The 20,795-nt window shown below is 35.5% G+C and overlaps 1 pseudogene; it reads right to left on the minus strand.

Annotated features, from left to right (window-relative positions):
- Positions 1–1,893: 1,893 nt before the first annotated feature.
- Positions 1,894–2,728, minus strand: LOC102132576 (small ribosomal subunit protein eS1-like; annotated as a pseudogene).
- Positions 2,729–20,795: the final 18,067 nt, after the last annotated feature.

A 20,795-nucleotide genomic window follows, 5' to 3' on the forward strand; every position in this document is an offset into this window, starting at 1 on the left:
AATAAAAAGTACATAATCATACTCAGATGCTAATTGTGAATTATTAGGAGGGCATAAAATATATCCAATTGCTTTCTTTAATGTTACCTTTAACAGAAGTGTTATAACTTTCTTATTCCAAGGGTAACGTAGACAAGGATTCACACCTAGGCTGTTATCTCATATCTGAATGGAAAACCTCAAATCTATCTAGAGATGGCTTAGAGCTAAAGGGAAGAGAGGGTGAAAGTTTATTTGGTGTTCACCCAGATAATAGAGTGTCAACATGCCAGCTGGCCATTTCATTAAACCAATAATTATATCTGCACCACTGAATGCAGCACTTGGCAGTACACAGTCCTTCTATTTTTTCATATATGTGTATATTCCTGGGGCTTCCAGTCTGTGGGAACAAATGGTTCACATTAAACCAATACTGAAATTAACATGTCTATTTAGCCTCCTACTATAGCACCAGCTGATCTGAGACCCCAGAGAGTGTGCCCTAGCAGTACCCTGAGAGATGTCTCCAGGTTTCTCACAGTGTTTAGTTACGAATTGCCCCAAGTTCTCTCTTTTTTGACAAGATTCTCCTGACTCTGCTCTTATTATAGAGCATTTTTGATGAGTCACCAGCAGAGATCGTCACTGACTCTTCTCTGCTGGCACAAAACTCCAGTACATCTTCCTAGAGGGCAGTACATCAGACATTTCCTCTTTCATTCAGCTGAAAATTGAAAGCTCTCCTTTATGGTAACTCAGTCCAAGAGCCACATAGTTAGGGCCACCACCAAGCCCTGCTATCAAGGCTGTGTCACAGTTTAAACTCTGTTGAGACCCCTTGCTAGTCTAGCACCCTCCCTATTTACTTCCTCTTTCACTTTCACTCTGTTTGTTTAAAAGGCAGGTTTTTAAGGATAGGGACATAGCATATATTTATTAGTGTTATCCACTCCTACTAACTGAATGTTGGAAGTCCTGTGGAACGTATTTCTTTCTTTTTTTTTTTTTTTGAGATGGAGTTTTGCTGTTGTCACCCAGGCTGGAGTGCAGTGGCACGATCTCGGCTCACTGCCCCCTTCGCCTCTTGGGTTCAAGCGATTCTCCTGCCTCAACCTCCCGAGTAGCTGGGATTACAGGCATGGGCTACCATGCCAGGATAATTTTGTATTTTTAGTAGAGATGGGGTTTCTCCATGTTGGTCAGGCTGGTCTGGAACTCCCAACCTCAGGTGATCCGCCAGCCTCGGCCTCTCAAAGTGCTGGGATTACTGGTGTAAGCCACCAAGCCCGGCCGGAAAGCATTTCTTTAACAGGTGCTATGCCTCCAGCTTACTTTGTATCACCTAATATACATTTTGACTTTCCTATACAAGAGTCCTAAGTCCTAGGAATCTAGGTATGAGAAAAGTGTCCTACATTCAACTGGGTAAGGAAGCTTAAACAATGAAAACAACCCATATTTTCAAAGTTTCAGTGTCATTGTAAGAGAAAGTTCTGAGACAATAAACAAGAAATTACATAGCACTTCAGGCTACTGGGAAATAGTTCTTTTAAAAAAAAGTTTGTATAGTAAATTTATTATCAAAAGATCTTTACTGGCCTTGGACCATTTCCATTAATGAGTGTGAAACATGCTCGATTAACAGTGACAAACATATATAGCATTTTTCCCCAGAGAATTGTAACTCACCATTGGATGGAGAGTACGCATCCTAGTGACAAGTTTCCTCATGAGGACAAAGTCTGATAAAAGGTATGTAAATATCATTTGTACCAAACTTTCTAATATGTTACCGCATGCCAAAAGACATATTAAATTCCACAAGAAAGAAAGAAAGAATAATAATTTGGTCTAATAGAATTGTATGTAGTTTAGTTTAGCTTTAATTTTTTTTTTCCTCACAAATAGCACTTTTTATTTGACACTAATTCAAGTCTGAACTTTAAACAGATTCTTGGACTGGTGGTTCATATCCATCAGCTCGTTCAACTTTAGCATCTGTCTCGTCCGCAGTGGCTTTTCCAGAACTACTGCCTTCACCATGAAGCTCCAGGAGCTTTCCCAATTCAAAGTTGGGCTTCTTCAGCATTTTACTTTCCTAACGAAGACATCATGGAGAGGATAAATAGATTGGCAAGCCTCTTCTATGTCTTTTCCAATGCTGTCTGGAATCAATTTGTTGACCACTTCTTTCAAGTCATTTGCCTGCACCTCTCGGGTCATGATTTCCATCATCTTCTTCCGGATTTGGCGGACCTGTTGGTGCTGAGCATAAGAGGTCTTCCGTATCTGATTGTTGCATTTTTTAGTAAAACCAACACAGAACAGACGAAGCAAGTAACCATAGGTAGTCTTGACATCAACATGAGCTTCAATCATTGCCTGCCACTTTTTGACCATGGACCACATTTTGTCGTGGGTAAGATCCATGCCACGGAAGTTAGTCAGGCATTTTTTGCCCTGAACATCTTCAGTAATCAGCCTGAATTTTCTAAATGCAACTTCATCATTGTGCAAATCAGCAAGACTCACTTCAAACACACGACCCTTGAGACCATCAGATGCAATTTTGGTTCCTTGGGTCCTGGTGACGAGCATCTTTCCAATATTTCTTATACTGAACATAGCAGGTGCTTTCACATCATACCAATATTTCTTAGAAAATGGATCAACCACTTTCTTCTTGGCTCCCTTTTTGCCGCCTTTAGTAAGGCGCTTGTTCTTGCCAACCGCCATGGTGCTGATCTATCTTTAATTTTTAAAAGAAAAACAATGGTAAGAATATGACATGAAAAACTGGATGAAGGATTCCAGAAGAAGGCATTTTGGTTACTACTTTAAAAGAAGAATGACTTCCTAAGAGCTGTAATAGTTCTAGTCCTGAGGAAACTCTGCTGAGGTTGCTAGAAAATAATGATGTGCATGCTGCAGCCCAAAAGGTCCACCAACCCCCGGGCTGGGCAAGAAATAGGGGAGTCACACAATACAAAAATGTTAGAAAAATAAGTTATTTTCGTCATTTAACAGAAAGTCTCATAAACTTTCAAGAATGATGTACTAAAAAACCTTTTCTTATCATTCAAGTTTAACTGATTATGCAAAAGGATGATAGTGCATATGTGAAGAGAATTGATAAAATAGGATCATTTCGGTTGATCATTAGACGTGTTTTCTCAGGATAGGATAATGAAAAGAAAAGGAGAAGAAAAACTTAGAGAAAATAGAGATACAAACTGGACTAAAGTATACATTACAAAATAGGATAATCTGCATTACATGTTTGTCTTGTATACTTTGTGATTTGCATTTATTGCACATTTTAAAGTAACTATTTGTTTACATATCTGTATATATACTTTTAACCATCATGGTAGGATGTGAGTTCCATTAATCTTTGAATTTCCCATTCCAAACTGGTGTTGTTCTAAATAATTACAGATGCACCCAAGTAGTATCACACCAATTCCAAGTTATCTCCTTTTCTGCCTTTTTTTAGCCACTGTAACCTTAGTCCTATTCCTTGCATTAGAAACACAGTACACAGTACATGAATATTTACAGAATGAGGAAATGAATGAATGAATCCTCGCCTTCATGGGAGGAGGTCATAAATGTCTGTAATAAAGTAATAAGACGTAAAACATGAAGGCTCATAATGTTAATTGAATGATTTGAGATGCGTACATTATGGTCTTACGCAAAACATTTGAGAAATGGAATCAGAAATCAAAAGAAACCAATCCTATTTGTGCCCACCATGCTCCACCACTATATTCCTGATTTCTCTCATCTCATGGACAAATGAATGAGTAAATGAATTACCGAATCCCTGCTTGGAGCATTTTTCTCTATATACAGACATGTTATAGGAGAGCTACATTGTGGCTAGTGTGTCTTCAGTAATCTGAGTAAATTATTGAACCATTTTCCTATTTGACAAGAGAAAGCATGATGAAAGCACTGAGTTTTGGAGGTTTAGAGATGGATTCCTGCAAATGAAGGAAAAGATTATAGACATCAATTTCCTTTGTTCTAAAACCAAACAAAACCTCATTAAAAGATTGCCTGAGTTAACAAATAAAAACCTGCAGATCTACCTTACTGAACTGAACATTCCCTTCATTTTTTTGTTTTTATGTTGAATATATCATATAGCATATGGTGCATCAGTTAGCTGGTGTGTTGGTTAGAAATATATGAGAATATGAACCCAAATATCAATTGTCAGTTACATTATCAGTTTATTTCCTCTCCTTTTCCCTTCACAGTCCATCCCATTGTTGCCTTCTTTTGTCTATGCTTCAAAGTGTGGCATATACTCTTAGCAATAAAGATAATTTCATTTATTGATCCATTGACTTCAGGCACTTGGACAAGCAGCTCCATTAGTAGCTGCAACTGGGTACTCCTCTGGGCCCAGGATTCTAAAGAGGAGACACTTTAGGCCTGACATGTAAATTGCTCTCGGGAAGGCAAGAGTCTGCTGCATCCATTACTCCCATTATTGGCCAATTTGTCAGCAACTCAGAAAGCAGAGCAGCTCCATTGCAAGTCAAAGGAGACACAAGATCATCCCTGAGGCAAGAGGAGGAAGAAGATGAATTGAAAGAAATTGATTTGTGACGTCCTGCCCAATGACAAACTTATGCAGCAAAGGAAGAGCCCTACAGGCCTCCAAAAAGTGGGAGGGAAGCAGGAGAGAAAAAGGAAAAAAAAGCCTGTTCATACCCATAAATAATGTATATATGGAAGCCTCTTTCATCTCATTGTGCTTATGTGGGTACATGTGTGTGTTTTGATCCCCGCAGTATTGCTGTATAACTGATCTTAAGAAAAGAAAATTCAACTGAAGCTTTTTGGTTCAACGACTCAAGAAATGGGTGAGCGGCATTTAGTTTTGATCTTTGACAACAGCTACCAACAGAATATCAGAGAGAATGAATTAAGAAATCATGCTGAGGCTGAAAAGTATGCGCAAGCACACACATACCCACACTCATGCACGCGCCCCATCACATACACCTGGAATAACCCAGTTGCTATTAAATCAAAACTCAAATCCTCCCTTCATTATAAAGAAGCTCATGTCTGCAAACTAGTCTGCTTGCCCACTCCTTGTTTTATCTGGCACTGGTCCCTGAACAAAAATCAATCTCCAATTTCCTTTAATGTTTAGCACTAAATCCAGAAAGCAAAACAAAACATGAGAGTCTCACATTTATTATGGAACCTCTTTTATCTGGCTGGAGGGCAGCCTTCTAATCAAGGGACTGAATAAACAGTCATTTACTTACTTTCAAGGAACAGAGGAGACAGCTCAATCTTCTTGAAGGCCAGCAGAACCAAAGGGGCCCTCCAATTTGTAAATCAAAACATTAGCAGCTTGTTAATTTAGCCTGGCAGTTATTAAGATGTAAAGAAGTTCATATTACTGTGTTTATTGATGGAGGTTATAGGTAGGAGAAAAATTATTTACTTCGTTTGTGGAAGAATATCTGGTAACTGAGACTAAAAGGCTTTCTTAATTGTAGACATTTAGTGAAGCTTTTAAAAAATATGTGCTTTCTTATTTCTCAAATGCTAAAGGAAAATAACAAGCCAGCAACCTAAACTACAAGAGCATTTAGAATGTTGTTCCATCATGTGTTTGGAGGTATGATACAGTAAGATTGATCAAAAGCATGGTATTGATTGAGGTTTTTACATCCTAGCTGGGTAGTATAACACATTGTGTTTGTCAGAAGACAGAGAGAACAGACAGACAGACACACACACACACACACACACACACACACACACACACACACATACCCTGGGTAAATCTAGAGAAAGCAATTTCTTATGCTTAAGTTTACAATGAATTACATTATTTTCTTTATCCACAGTAGTAGCTTCATTGTCTCCGCTGCTCCACCTACAATTCAAATTCACCAAAGTAGGAAAGAGTCACTGTCCTGTACTGGAGAGGAAATGTACATCTTTGCAGTTCTTGTGGTAGGAACTGAGGAAGCAAAATGTTTTGAGGTAACCAAGGTGATATCCAGACTTTTTCTTCAAAATGCCTTTCTGGAATGGGTTTTTGAAATTTTTATGCGGTTATTTTATAAACCTCAATCAAAATAGTTCCACATTAAATCTTACCGTCTTTGTTTTCACTTTTCTCAAATTTATTTTACTCAATGGAACTGAAATGGGGTGTGGAATGAAGATGTCTGCTTTACACATTATCTGGCAATTCAAAAAATTCTGAAATTGTATGGCTTGGAAAGATGCTAGAAGAAAGCATAACAAATATTTTTATAAATTTATGGTAAATAAAGACTTTGTAAACATAGTTTTAAAGATACAAGCTAAAATGGAGAGAGAAAAATGTAGTAGGTTTGATGAACTGGGGAAAAAAAGTGTTCCAAAAACAAATGTGAAAGATAAATAAGCTTAAGAAATGTCTGCAACATGTAAATACTTGTAATATCACATTGCTCTTCTTAATACAACAAAGGCTCTTTAAATATCATTTTTTTAAAAGTGGACACTTCTGCTATTACATGGTCCATAGAATTATTGTTCATTATTCTGATAGACCATGGGGATCCTGCTGAAATCATGGGCCAAAAGTATACGCCAGGTAGTAAACCAGGAAATACAGCAAGGATGAGCCATCAGAGATACAGCTGATCAGTGTTCTGGGAATAGTTGCTGAAGTAGTTAAATAAGAAAAAAAAATGAAAACGAGGTTAGCAAATTATTATTTTGCATTTTATAGAATCGTATGAATATCTGTAAAACACAGTTGAACTTCATTTTCTCTTAACATTTACAATCAATCGGTTACCTTAGTTTGCATTGTAAGCTTTTTTCTTTCCCCTCTGTAAACCCATTGTAAAGAGGGCTATGTGACATTTTAATTGTCTGGTGTGTTGTTTTATTCTTCTAATGGAGATGTTCCTTCTGGTGAAAATGTTCCTTCTTAGATTACTAGAACTCTAATACAGCAGCAGCTATAACTGCAGAGATAGGCAACAGATATTTTGTATGTTGGCTCTTGGGCATATTAGTGCAGCTCCCTTCTCAATTCTACCCTGTAGGGCCTATATTCTGGGTATAGCAGAGACTACTTCAAAACGTGTATTACTTCCTGACAGAAAACATCCCAATCCCAAGTATAGTATTATCTTAGAACTACGTTGTAACTAAATCTTCTTCAGAACAACTCCATTCTATAAGTTGCTGCTTCTGATAAATATGTACATGATAACACCAGTGAATCTCATTGGCCATGGTCCATTAACTTACATGGTTTCCTAAATTGAATTCCTTGGTTCTGTAGTAATATCGTGTTGATACCACGGCAAGAGGGTAACTCATCCATAACTCTTCAAGTAATGATGCCAGCAGAAGCAAGGGAAAAGGGGAAAACAAAGCCCTGATGGGAAAAAGTACTCCCCCTTCCAGTATTTCATTGAAATCAGTTTGCCACTAGGTAACCAATTGGTGGCAAGTTGGATATTACAGAACTTTGGGGACTCAGAAGCGGTTATGGTTAATGGCACATTTAGCATCAAGCAGTGGCAGTGAGACCTACTAAGTCAACCATAGTGCATTAGAAGTCCATGCTTTTGAATCCATGTATAATATCCATTGTTGTCACTAGAGATATTTGTTCATGAAGTCTTTGTGCAAACAGTTGAATGGCTGGAGGAAATTAATTTAAATTCCTAGAGGTTCATCTTGCACATGGATTTTTGGATAGTCCTGTCCACAGTGATGCTTTGAGTGTGTGTGTTTATATGTGCATATGTGTGTGTTTAACATTTAAATAAAATACAATTATGAAACTCATATTCTAACACCAATTATCTTCCCCTTTAACTCTTTTCTCCTTGTCCTAAATATCCAGAGAAATAATCAGTCGTTTTTCATGGACTTATATCACTGTTTACTCAGTTTATATCTCAATTCTGCATGATGTTCTGCTAACTGGATGATTTTTTCTTCTCATTGTCCTTTAAGAACGACTTTAAGGAGAGTTGGAACACGTCAGATGCCACATGCCACACAATACTGTCTATAGTCTATACACCAGACCTAACTTACTCTTTTCCTCAGTCATCTGGTTAGAGGAACTACCTTGTCTATGTAAGTAGGTGTTGAGGAGGTGGTAGCAGTACCGCAGAGTTAAACACAACAGAAGTGGAAGTCAGTTGCTCATGTGGTGTTCTTGTTTGAAGGCTTATCAGCTTTCTATAGAAATGCCATGGAATAGGGCATTTGTCTGGTGTGTTGTTTTATTCTTCTAATGGAGATGTTCCTTTTGATGAAAGTGTTCCTTCTTAGATTACTAGAACTCTAATACAGCAGCAGCTATAACTGCAGAGATAGGCAACAGATACTTTGTATGTTGGCTCTTGGGCATATTAGTGTAGCTCCCTTCTCAATTCCACCCTGTAGGGCCTATATTCTGGGTATAGCAGAGACTACTTCAATACGTATATTACTTCCTGACTGTTTCCACCACCTGAGTCCTTCAATGCTGTCTTTTCTTAGCTTGGGAAAATCTGTTTTAGTCCCTTTTCCCCTGGTTGTGTCTCTATTTTTACCACTAACAAACTTCATATGATCTTTTCAATGGGCTTATACATTAAAAATAATACAGGCTGTTCATTAGGAGAAATACCTAAAGTAAATGATGAGTTGATGGGTGCAACAAAACAACATGGCACATGTATACCTATGTAACAAACCTGCATGTTGTGCACATGTACCCCAGAACGTAAAGTATAATAATACAAAAAATAAAAAAAAACACCATAAGTTGCAAATGTAAGACTGTTTTAGCCACTTATTTTCTTTACTCAACCATACACCTCTCCTTGAGATAAGAAAGAAGTCAATTATCTGCTTGTATGGGATGAGAGCAAGGGAGAAAAGACAGAAAGAAATAATAATAAAAAAAAACTACATCACGCCTTATACCAGAAAGGATCTGGTATGTGTAATTTTAATGTTCATAATTATATCCATATTACCTTACAAAAAAGTTAAAAAATTGAGAGTCACACTTAGCTATTTTTATTGTCTATTATTTATTTCAAATGTTCAGCAATATTATCCGCATTAATATACAGCTGTGCATTGCCTCTCATACAGGGTCATTATAAAGGTATATAGTATTTTGTCTTTCCGTTACGAGTTAGCCATTTGCAAAACTGTGGACTACGGAAAGGGCACACCCATAGAGTCACGTCTTCCTCTTTTCAGTGCACTTTGACTCTCTTTTCCCCGACACCTGCTCTTTTTCTCTCTTCAGTAGCACCAGTGTGTTCCAGTCCCTTTTGTTTAATAAAAGAAAAAATTCTGAATAGATTCACACTAAAATATGATGTGAGTTAATATTTCTTTTCCACGCTTGCCTAGGAAGGATAAGGCATAGCTGAAAGTCGGAAATGTTTACTGAGTGCTAGATTTCAGGCACAGTGGCCCTTGAGAATGTCATTCTACAGTCACAATTTTTGCAACCCTCCACAATGGGACACAATTGTGTATTTCTGAAGGCACTATCTGTTAGAGAAATGTGTTGAAAAATCAAGTTCCTGGCAAAGGAGAAAGCTGTGTCTATTAAGAAACGATTCCCAGCAAACCTTTCTCCAGGCTGATAAGTAGGTTTGGCTCTTTGAAAGCCTTCTTGTAGTCCATTAAGCAGCGTGAGCATCCTCTGAGGAATAATGTTCACTGATGATTGTATTGTTGATATAATTAAGGTCCCTATACATAAAGACTTTAAATACCTATTGTTGTGTTTTGTCATTTCCTGAAATTTTTCTTTTTTGATATTTTTCTAAGCATAAGGTTCATGAAAAGGTGAATGTTAATCGCAACATTTGAGAAAAGTCCCTTGGCTCATTATGTGTGATGGATATAAAAAAAATAAGCTTAAGTTATAGTCACAAATGTTTCTTGTGACTTTTTAGTTAATTATGATAACTTCCAGAGAAAGAAAAGAGAGGGTAACTTTGAACTTAGTGCTTTTTATAGGAAATCGTGCTCTTGCACATTTAAACATTTTGAGTTTTCCTGATTTGCATACCTATTAAATCATAGCTTCAATTTAGCATATTTTTTTTAACATTTTATTATTAACAAAGCTGACAATCTGGATAAGTTCACACCTTGTAGAAGTCAGTAGGGACTTTTAATGCATAAAATACCTAAGGACTTAATTTGTGACTAACTTTTTTAAAAACTTTTTTTTCAAATGTATTAAAAGGAACACACACAACCTTTATTTTTTATGTTATCTTCCTTTATTTTAAAATCCATACACAATATAAAAAGCCTAGTGCAACATCAATTTAATTTGTATAACTTGTGTGTCAAAGAAATTATGAGTCAAAAAAGATAATTTTCTTCAAAGACAGAAAAACACATGCCTAACTACAATTGCATTTTAAATACTGGAAGTTCCATTCATCTTACTCAATAGTTTATTCGCCTTTAAAAAGATTAAGATATTTAATTATGTTCGTATTAACCTTGTATAGTAAACATGCATGTGATTAATGATTTTCAAACTAAAAAACGGAACTAGGGGCCTTTCAACCTAATACAAACTTATTTTTAAATAAATCATTTCTTATATTTTCTAAGGAACCTTTGTCCAATATATAGAATTAAATTAATGTCTATGCAATTCCAAATCAGTAATAAGTTTTGTTTTAAATAACTTTGGAGACAATTTATATATTATACTCAGCTTTCTGAAATTGATTAGATTCTACTCTAGTTTGGGAATAATGTGATAGTAAAGATGAGCTAAATATTCGTTTGTCCTGAGGCAGAAACTGGTTGAATACACAATTTTTTTTTTAGCTTTTCAATAACTGTTTAAGCACTGTGTAGATAGCTTAACAAGAGCTCAACTGTTTCAGCTTCTGTAGCAGCTTTGGCTACTCCAAGGGAAAAACAAATATAGTAACACAATCAAGGATAATGCATTACGCATTTCAGTCTATTGTTTTAGCTTTTGTTGGCCCTCTCCTTGCCAAAATCAACATAAAGGAACTTTAAGTCCTCAATGAACTGTTGACAGAGAACAAATGTTGCCCCAAAGTGCCATCATATATCACTGTTTGTATATATAAAGGCAAGCTTCTCAGTCTGTCTTTTTCATGTTGGTTGTAAGTCTGAGGCTGAACGTGAACTCATAGATTAGGAAATGTCACAAAGAAGATGCTGACACTTCCACCCCAATGGCAGGCACAGAGCAGGTGTTCTCTGAATACTTACAAGTGCTGTCTTTACATTTCATGATATGTCATCGATATGCATTCTCATCTGTATAAGTATTAAACCTCATCTTTCCTTGTTATCCACAGAGCATAGAAACAGCTCTTTATGCATAAGCCACACTTCTCCTTCCCTAACATTGTTTTACTCTTCAAAAGCCAGCATCTGATCCACTGGTCTACTTTTCCATAGCTACACATGGAACATACCTCTCCTTGGCTCTTCAGGAAGCTTTTGGTTTTGCTCAAAACCGGTTTTGAGAGAACTGTCATTGCGATTTCCTGGGTAAGATAAATTCTAGGGCCTGCTGGTCTCTTGGCCAAGTTTATTACTAACAATAAATCACTATTCAGATATCCATTTTCTCTGTCTTCCCTCTTTTTCAGTAGTCTAAGGCAATCTTCTTTAACCCTCACTGACACGATGCTCAAAATTTAATAGGTCTTGCTCCTGCCTCATCTATTCTGAGAATTCCCATTAATTTCAATGTACACATTCATGCCCATATAGAATTAATCTAAAGATTTTGAAGTGTTAGCCCAAGCTGGAAAATTAATGGAAGTTGAGCAGACTTTAGTGAAGGAATTCAAACCATTGTCCACCAAGAAAAGGTAAAAGACCAGACTGCGAAGCAGTAAGGCAAGGCATTATTCGGGTTTTAGGAACTGTCATTTGGGAGACACAGATTCAGCCAAATTGCATTCCAGAGAAAGAGGAGTAGCGATTTTATTTATTTATTTATTTATTTATTCATTTATTTATTTATTTTGAGATGGAGTTTTGCTCTTGTCTCCCAGGCTGGAGTGCAATGGTGCAATCTCGGTTCACTGAAACCTCCGCCTCCTGGGTTCAAGCGATTCTCCTGCCTCAGCTTCCCCAGTACCTAGGATTACAGTTGACTGCCACCACGCTCTGCTAATTTTTTTTGTATTTTTAGTAGAGTTGGGGTTTCACCATGTTGGCCAGGCTGGTCTTGAACTCCTGACCTTAGATGATCGCCTGCCTCGGCCTCCCAAAGTGCTGGGATTGCAGCCGTGAGCCACGGCGCCCAGTGAGTAGGGATTTTTAAAAGGAAGCTAAGGGTGATTTAACTAGAATTAGCCTAGAATTTACTAATATGTATACACACGCATACACATATAAATGTACATATTCAGTGTTATTGCTTAAGTCCTACTTTATCTTCTTTTGGAACTTAGTAGGCAAGGATTGGAAATCTTCATTTTAATGAAGCCATGGGCATTTCTGTTGATCACTGAGTTTTAAGAACTGCTTGATTTAGGGATAGGAAATAAAGAAGCAAGGATAAATTGAATGCAAAGCTCTAGATTGTTTCTATTAATATCTTAATTGAGAAATAGAAGAATTCTCAGTAAACAAATGCCATTCTTTCTAGCAAATCTGATGAATTCTAATGCAAACAACTACAACAAATTCAGCAGCTTCAAAAGACATTCCAACAGGCCTCTGGACCCTTCTGATTTTCTTTATTATCTTGTTCACTTTCACATCATTTTCACTCAGCATGTGCTCAATTCAGTCTCATTTTAATGGATTTCCAGTTGGGAAAGTATAATATTCAGAGCTATCTGAAGCAGGTCGTTTCAGGGATATGGCTGTGGGAAGGTTTCACTTATCATTCCCTAATCATTGAAATATCAATGAGAATGACTTAAAGTCCAAGTGACAGTTATACTTTCTGTGTCTCTTCAGGGCAAAGTGAACTGAAACTCCATTAGAGAAGAAAATAAGGGCCATTCTCAGCCAGGGAGTTCATTACCATGATATTTTTCTGTGATGCTTCTAAATTGTCTCTGTGGCTGGACTTGAATTCATAAGTTCTTTATACAGCTCTAGTTCACTTTAGTTATTTCAAATCATTTCTAGCATAAGGGTCTCAGTGAAGGCCCACAAAATATATTCAAATAAATGAAAAGTTTTGGTTACACTATTTTATTCAAATATGTATCTCCTAGGGAATTTTAATAAAGATAAACTAGAGAACACAGCCTTTACACGGAAATGAATGTAGTCATTGTGATTAGATTCCTGACTCCACCAAACAAGTCACTTGTAGTTTTCAGATCCTCAGTGTTCTCATCTGACAAAAAAAGGGTGATACTCTTTATTCTGGAAGATCATTTTCAAAACAAAGAGAAAATACCTATAAAGAATTTTTTGGTAGGTGATAAGTATGTACTTCATAAAAGTAAGCTAAATATTATTAGACTGTTTTAAAATGATTTGGTGGACGTTCCAGGTGGATATATGACTATGTTTTTATAGGTTGTGTGACTATATTTATTAAAAGACTGATCATTATTTAGTAACTCTTCAAATTCTCTGAATTTTCTGAATAATTTTTTGGGTTAAAGCTAGTTAATGAGTTTATTCCTCTATTTTTATTAAAATTGTGATTATTCTTAGCAAATATACTCCTTTCTGAGCTATGAGTTACAGAAATGTATGAAGATAGATCTCCTGACCTCACAGTTTATAAACTAATAACAAAAAAACATTTAAAATAGTTGTATATAAATAGTAAATACACTAATAGGGAAGTAAAGTCAGATACAATTAAATATAATGAAAGACTTAATGGCATATCTCCTGTAAGTGAGGGAATCACTAAACAGAAAGTATGTATTTTTTTTTTTTTTTGAGACAGAGTTTTGCTCTTGTCGCCCAGGCCGGAGTGCAATGGAAAATCTCAGTTCACTGCAATCTCCACCTCCCAGGTTCAAGTAGTTCTCCGACCTCATCCTCCTGAGTAGCTGGGATGACAGGCACCCACAACCATGCCGTGCTAATTTTTGTATTTTTAGTAGAGACAGTGTTTCATCATGTTGGCCAGGCTGGTCTTGAACTCTTGACCTCCGGTGATCCACCTGCCATGACCTCCCAAAGTGCTGGGATTACAAGCATGAGCCATCCCACCCAGCCCAGAAAGGACATATTATTGTTCAATTAATTATTTATTGAATTCTTAGCAAAAATTAATCAAGTAAGATATTATTGAAAATCTTCAAAAAAGACTATAAACCAATGTGCAGAAAAGGAGCGATACACAGATTAAAAACAGTACATTGAACTGTATAAAAATTAAAGAAAACTGGGAATTTGAAAAAATATTTTAAAATATATAGTAGATATTGGAACAAAAAAAATTAAGAAGCAATAAAAACAATACATTTTTTTTAAAAAAGCTCTGAAAGACAGATGGCCAGAGGTCATAAATGAAAGACTTATCAAATAAGTCATAAAATGTAAAATTAATCACATGAAAAGTTTCAAACTACATGATAAACATAATAACATTCTATTTTACCTATTAAACTAATAGAGACATTTATTTTAATAATAATATCATATATTAATGAAGGCATAAGGTAAAAGGAAGTGTCACACATATTTGGTAGGTGAGATAAAATTGACCTTTATGAAAAAAATCAATGTTATCAAATTACTTCATATTTTCATCCGGGTCCAAGCAATATCAAATGTAAGAATTCTTTCCAAGCAACTTATTGTGATTGTTTCCAAGGTATCTTATTCTTAAAGATGTTCATTATACTGTCATTTAACAATGAAAAGGTGGAATTATTAGAAATGTATTTGAGGCAGGTCTATTAAATTCAATCTTAGGGAGAATAACAATACACAGAAACTATAATATAAATAGGTACTCCCAGAATTGTGCAGGTGGTGGTTCTGATCTTAGAGACTATTTACATAAATTATACATAATATATGCATATATATACACAAACGCACACATATGTAGGCACACGCACATAATAAAAATTGCTACTGATAAAAATATTCTTAACAATATGAAAATGCATGAATGATCTATGAAATGAATGAAAAAGAAGCAATTTACAAGGTAATAGACATTTAATTTAAAAATCAATCAAATACACATAAAACACACACTTCCGGTATAAAAATCTAAAAATAGATACATACAATTTTTTAAAACATGGGTGCTAGATTTGTTTTACTTATGGCTGTCTTCATTGTTAAATGCATATTCTATTCACATAAAATATTAAATTATGAAAACTGAAACAAATGGTTATAGAGAGGAGCATAAAATAATCTCATATGTAGCTTTTTTGTTATCTAGACTACAGACAATGAACTTGGAATTAGTACAATATCAATTGAAATGAAAATAGGATATGTGTAAGAAAGATTATTCTAAAATATCCTCTTGCAAATGTATAAGAGAATTTAGAGTTGGTAGTCTACAGATATATAACTCCTTGTTACAGAATGTTATGAGTTTTCCCTAGAACTTGCTGGAAATTCACTGGAATCCAAAATAGAACACATCAATCTGTAATGGTTTTCTTTCTTTCTTTTTTTTTTAATTCTGCATACTGACATGTTGTCAGGTCAGCCTGGGTGAATATTTTAATTCTATTTACATTTTTAGAAGAGATGAAACTAGAATTCTACATTCTTGTGTTGCCTGAAAGGTTAATATTCCAAGTTCACCACCTCAGCTTACAGACAACAGAGGCTCTTGTTCAATCCAATCAGTGTGCAAATTCTATTACCTTTGATGTAGTGGTGTCACAGAGGTAGAGACACTCACTGAATAAAATTTCCCCAAGGGGATCTCAATTAGTCTTCTCAGAAAGCCCTAATAAAAGTCAAAGAAGAATTCTCTAATTGTAAATTTAAATCCTCCTGACAAGCCCTTCAAATATAAGAGGTTGTGTTTCCTTATGCTTTAGGATCATCACCATCTCTCTCAGTCTTCAAGTTACCCGTCTCAAAACATACAAGTGTCTCTTGGAGTTAGTTTTATTTGAATGAACATTTTTATAAGGTGATTACCTAAGAATCTCATTTTTCTCCAGGTGCCATTGCCCACCCCCACCCCCAAAACACGCACACAGAGTTCATATCCCAAACAGCTTAAATTTTCTTTGCTTGAGCATCTATAATTCATTGGAAAAACAATACTGCAAAGCATACTTCTCTTTTATTTTAGAGCACGATGAGATATTGCAGTAAAACTCTATGTTTGGTATTTCTTTTATATAACAAGTATTTTTTTGAGGACTGTAAAACCTGAGCTGGAACACAAATATGCTTTGTAATGTAGGAAATAACCTTGATACAATAGTAGTGTCCAAGTACACTGTCAAACAAAATATCCTAGAGTCACAAGACGGAAACACAAGACAGAAATAAAATGCTGCTGTGTATGATTTATTTAACCTAGTTGAAATGTATGCTAAGAGAGCGTAGGACAAAGAGATGAGTTAAACTAGCAGATGTAAGATACAATACAAACAGAGCAGAAGGGTCCCACAACCTGAATCCTGGGATAGTGGGATATACAATGCTCAGAGGTCCTGTCTCTCTAATAGTGTAGAAGATGTTTGGTGCCAAAGACAAATACTTTTTCTTTTTCTTTCTTACTTCTTTTCCTTATTTTTTTTTCTTTCTTTCTTTTTTTTTTTGTTTCACAGGCTGGAGTGCAGTGGTGCAATCTTGGCTCACTGCAACCTCCACCTGTGTTGGAGCGATTCTCCTGCCTCAGCCTCCCAAGTAGCTGGGACTACAGGCATGCACCATCACGCCCGGTTAATTTTTGTTACTTTTAGTGGAGATGGGGTTTCACCATGTTGCTCAGGCTGGTCTCGATCTCCTGACCTCAGGTGATCTGCCCACCTCAGCCTACCAAGGTGCTGGGATCACAAGCACGAGCCACGGTGCCTGGTCGACATATACTTTTTCTATCTGAGAGATACAAAGTCAGTCAAGTCAGTCTGGTCAGAGCTGTAGCTCACCAATTAGCTGGCCTAGTAGCACTGAATTTCGTGTGCTTTTTAGGGAGGGGACAGTTGGCACCCGATTAGAAATCACCAATGGGAAGCTTAATTAAAACCTCCTGATCACTGTGTGCCTCCTGTGCCTTATTTCTATTTAGTGCATCGTAAATATTCAGCGCCTTAGGTGCCTCATGTATGTTTAATGCCTGATGACAGTAAGCACCTCTTATATATAGTGTCGTATGTATATTAAGTATCTCTTTGTCCTTTTCTCTCTTTCTGTGTTCACATATATGTTCTATGCAATTGCTACTTATCTGTTCTAAATCATCTTATTCCTATCTGTCTGTCCTCTATAGCAAGCTTGAATATTCACAAGCAAACACAACATAGGCACACTACAGATTAAAAATAATATTTTTATTTGCTCTATGCCAAAATATAATAAAAGGCTTCTTTTTCTCAAAAGTATCTTAAAATGTAATGAGAATATTTTGAAGTCTTTATAGGATAGTACTTTCTTAATTGCTTTCTCTTGGACAGCAAAACCTTGTTTGGTGAAAAAAAATTGCTAGAAAAAATATAAAGTAGCATTAGTTTGGAGTATTTATGAAGTTTATCTGAAAAATGTGTGTTTGTATGTGTATATACATTACATACATAGAGAGAGGTGTGGATGATTCAGAACAACTTAGCATTTAGTAACAATTCTAATTCTTGGGGGAGTGACTTCCATATGAGATGTCAACTTAACTCTATTTTTTTTAAACAGGCTTTACAAAGAAATATTAGGTTGGTGCAAAAGTAATTGCGGTTCAAAAGTAATTGCGGTTCTTTCCGTTACTTTTAATGCAAGCCCTTTCATTCCACAGATCACAGATATACAACTACAGGGTGAATGGGGGGCGGGGTAATGTCAGCATATTTTACTAATGAGAATTCATGTATTTGAACAAAAATTATTAGTAGCAACATCATACACAGTTTTTAAAATGCTGTATCTCCAAAAATTTGAATAAAATTAGAAAGTGTGCTTGGAACAACAGTGATAATAAAATTTTAAAAATGGTTACAGTTTAGATGAAAATGTCAGCGTCCATTGTCCAAGATTCACATTAAAATGTTAAAAAAATTGTTTTATACTCTGAAACTATCAAAATAATTCCAAATTATGTCATATAAGGTATATCTTATACCTTTTTCCAAAGACTAGAATAAATATTATTAGTGAACATTTGATGATTTCATCTGCATTCTTAACGTTTATATTCCAGTAATAAAAATGGGACATTTCTTCATATTCAAGCTCACCTTAAAAATCTACTATCACAGCTATTACTAAGAGTAATACATAATCATTATAGAACTTGAGAATAATATAAAAAACTGAAAACAGTTTCTGAAAGTGTTATCACCCATGTAAATGTAAATATTTTGCAAATATTTTTCTAACCCTATCTACATTTATAAAATAGATATCAAATATGTGCATATCTCTATATATGCATGTGTATATGTACATAAGAATTTAAATAATACATTTTCTCCATTTAATGCAACTGATAATTAAGTTCATCTTGTGTAAGATAAGGCCTTCCATCTTACCACAACAAAATCATGAAAATGTAGTTTGGTTTTTGCTTCAATATTGCAAAAAATATATTACAAAACTTTGCCCAATACTTTATCTGCATTTCTCAAAGTATCGTTGACTTCATGGGTTTATTGCTGTCAATATCATTTGATTAAACATTTTTCTAGATAACTTTTTTCATATGTACTCTTATATTCTAGGTGACAAATGTATTACAATTTTGCTAAATACAAAAAACATTTTTTTCAAAATTTTTATGAACAGCTATATTGATATTTCAAGAATATTGTGCTAAATGTCCTCAGGAAATTTCAGTAAATAAATTTGCTGCTGATAATATGTGTTCTGTATCTCAAAAATTTAAATATATGTGTTTTTAAATGTCAGAATATAGACTGCACTTTCAAGTAGTTACAATACCAATCCGAAAATTAAAAAAAAAAAAAAAACTCTACTCATCAGTTTAATTTTCATGCACACAAACCACAAATCAAGTAATAATAATGCTTGTCTGAACATTCCTTTTTACTGGGAATTAAATCCATCTCCAGACACCATCGTTTTGTTCCATATTGTGAGCCTCAGGCTATACAAAAACATGTGTCCCCAAGATTTGTAAAAAGTACTGAAAACTCCCACCATCCTCCAAATACATACCAGTATACACCTCACCTGGGGAGGTACAAGCATCAACAAGCCTTTAGCATCTCAAAAATAAACACCCATAACTCTTATTTTAAAACCCACAATAGCATGAGATTTGGGAATAAAGGAGAAGGAATATGTCAAAAATCACCGCCCTCCTTTTTCCATTTCAGGAGTCTAAAATCATCAGTATATCCAGGATTATTATCTCTGGCTTTTGGCCATGAAGCAATTCTGAACATCATTAAACCATCATACATTCTGGCACAACTGCCATTGTCTGCTCCAATAAGGCCCGGAGATGAAAACAACTGAAACTCAGGTCTCTGATGCTTCTAATAGAGAGGGCAGAGGGAGCTGTAAAAAATGCTTTCCTGCCATGTGACTAGCCTGTGTGGCAGCCACTGATATTGTTTATCAAGGATGATTCTCAAGGGTGTTCAGAAAAAGAAGTCACATTTCGGATATTTAATCAGCCTCTTGCATCTGCCGAAATGAGTTAGAAACCGCTCAAGGACTTTCTCAACTGTTTGCAAGGAAAAACAACATTTTTCTTATAAATGTGGAAGGTATGAATCATCTATGTCAGATGCTTTGGAAGGAGCTTCTCTGACAACTGCTACTGTAATGCTAAAGTAATTGTTCCTGTAACAATTCCACAACACAGCAAGTAGTTTGAAACTTGCAGTTTTTTCTAAGGAAGTTAAAAGTGGAATTGGCTCATTTGGTTTGATCAAAAGAATCAGAGCATAATGTTCACTTCTGTAGTACAATGACATATGTTCATCTCTCCAATTCTCTCTAGCCCCCATCAAGGTGTTGAATATTCTTTTGTGAAAAGAAAGTAAGTGTAAAAACTCATACCAATAATTGCATGAAGCCATGGGTTACTGCCCTTTACCTCGATCTCCCACAAAATACAAATGTTTAAATCAGTTATTAGTGAAATTGGAGTAGGTAGTAAAACAGGGTTAAAACCATAAACTGATGTTAGATTCCTACAGTTCTCAAACCAACCACTGCTAAATCACAAAACACTGAAAAAAAAAATGCAGAATTATACTTAACAATGTTACCTGTGACTAATAGAATTAAATTACTGTACATATAGCATCTTTAAAATAGTGTCTGCTCATAGAACGTGCTCAATCAGCATTTTCTGTTTAATTAGTGAAGTTTATGTTGAATTAGCTAGTTTTGCAGCTTTGGAAATGTGTAGTTTAGGTAGTTGGATGAGTTTCATTCTGCTGTTCAGTCTACAGTCTTAGTGAACTGTATAAAAAGTACTAAGCAATGATAGCATAACCACTCAATAAATGTAAGTAGATAGAATCATTAAATCAACATATCAAAGATTTGAGCCAGCCTGACCTGACATGGATGATCTGTCACACAATCATATATCTGCAACAACTATGGGTTTGCAAAAGTCCAACATAGCCTGATATTGAACCAACTATGGCTACATATGCTGTGTTTATAAGCAGCTGAGAAAATAG

This window comes from Macaca fascicularis, chromosome 7 (assembly GCF_037993035.2).
Source record: "Macaca fascicularis isolate 582-1 chromosome 7, T2T-MFA8v1.1".
NCBI lineage: Eukaryota > Metazoa > Chordata > Mammalia > Primates > Cercopithecidae > Macaca > Macaca fascicularis.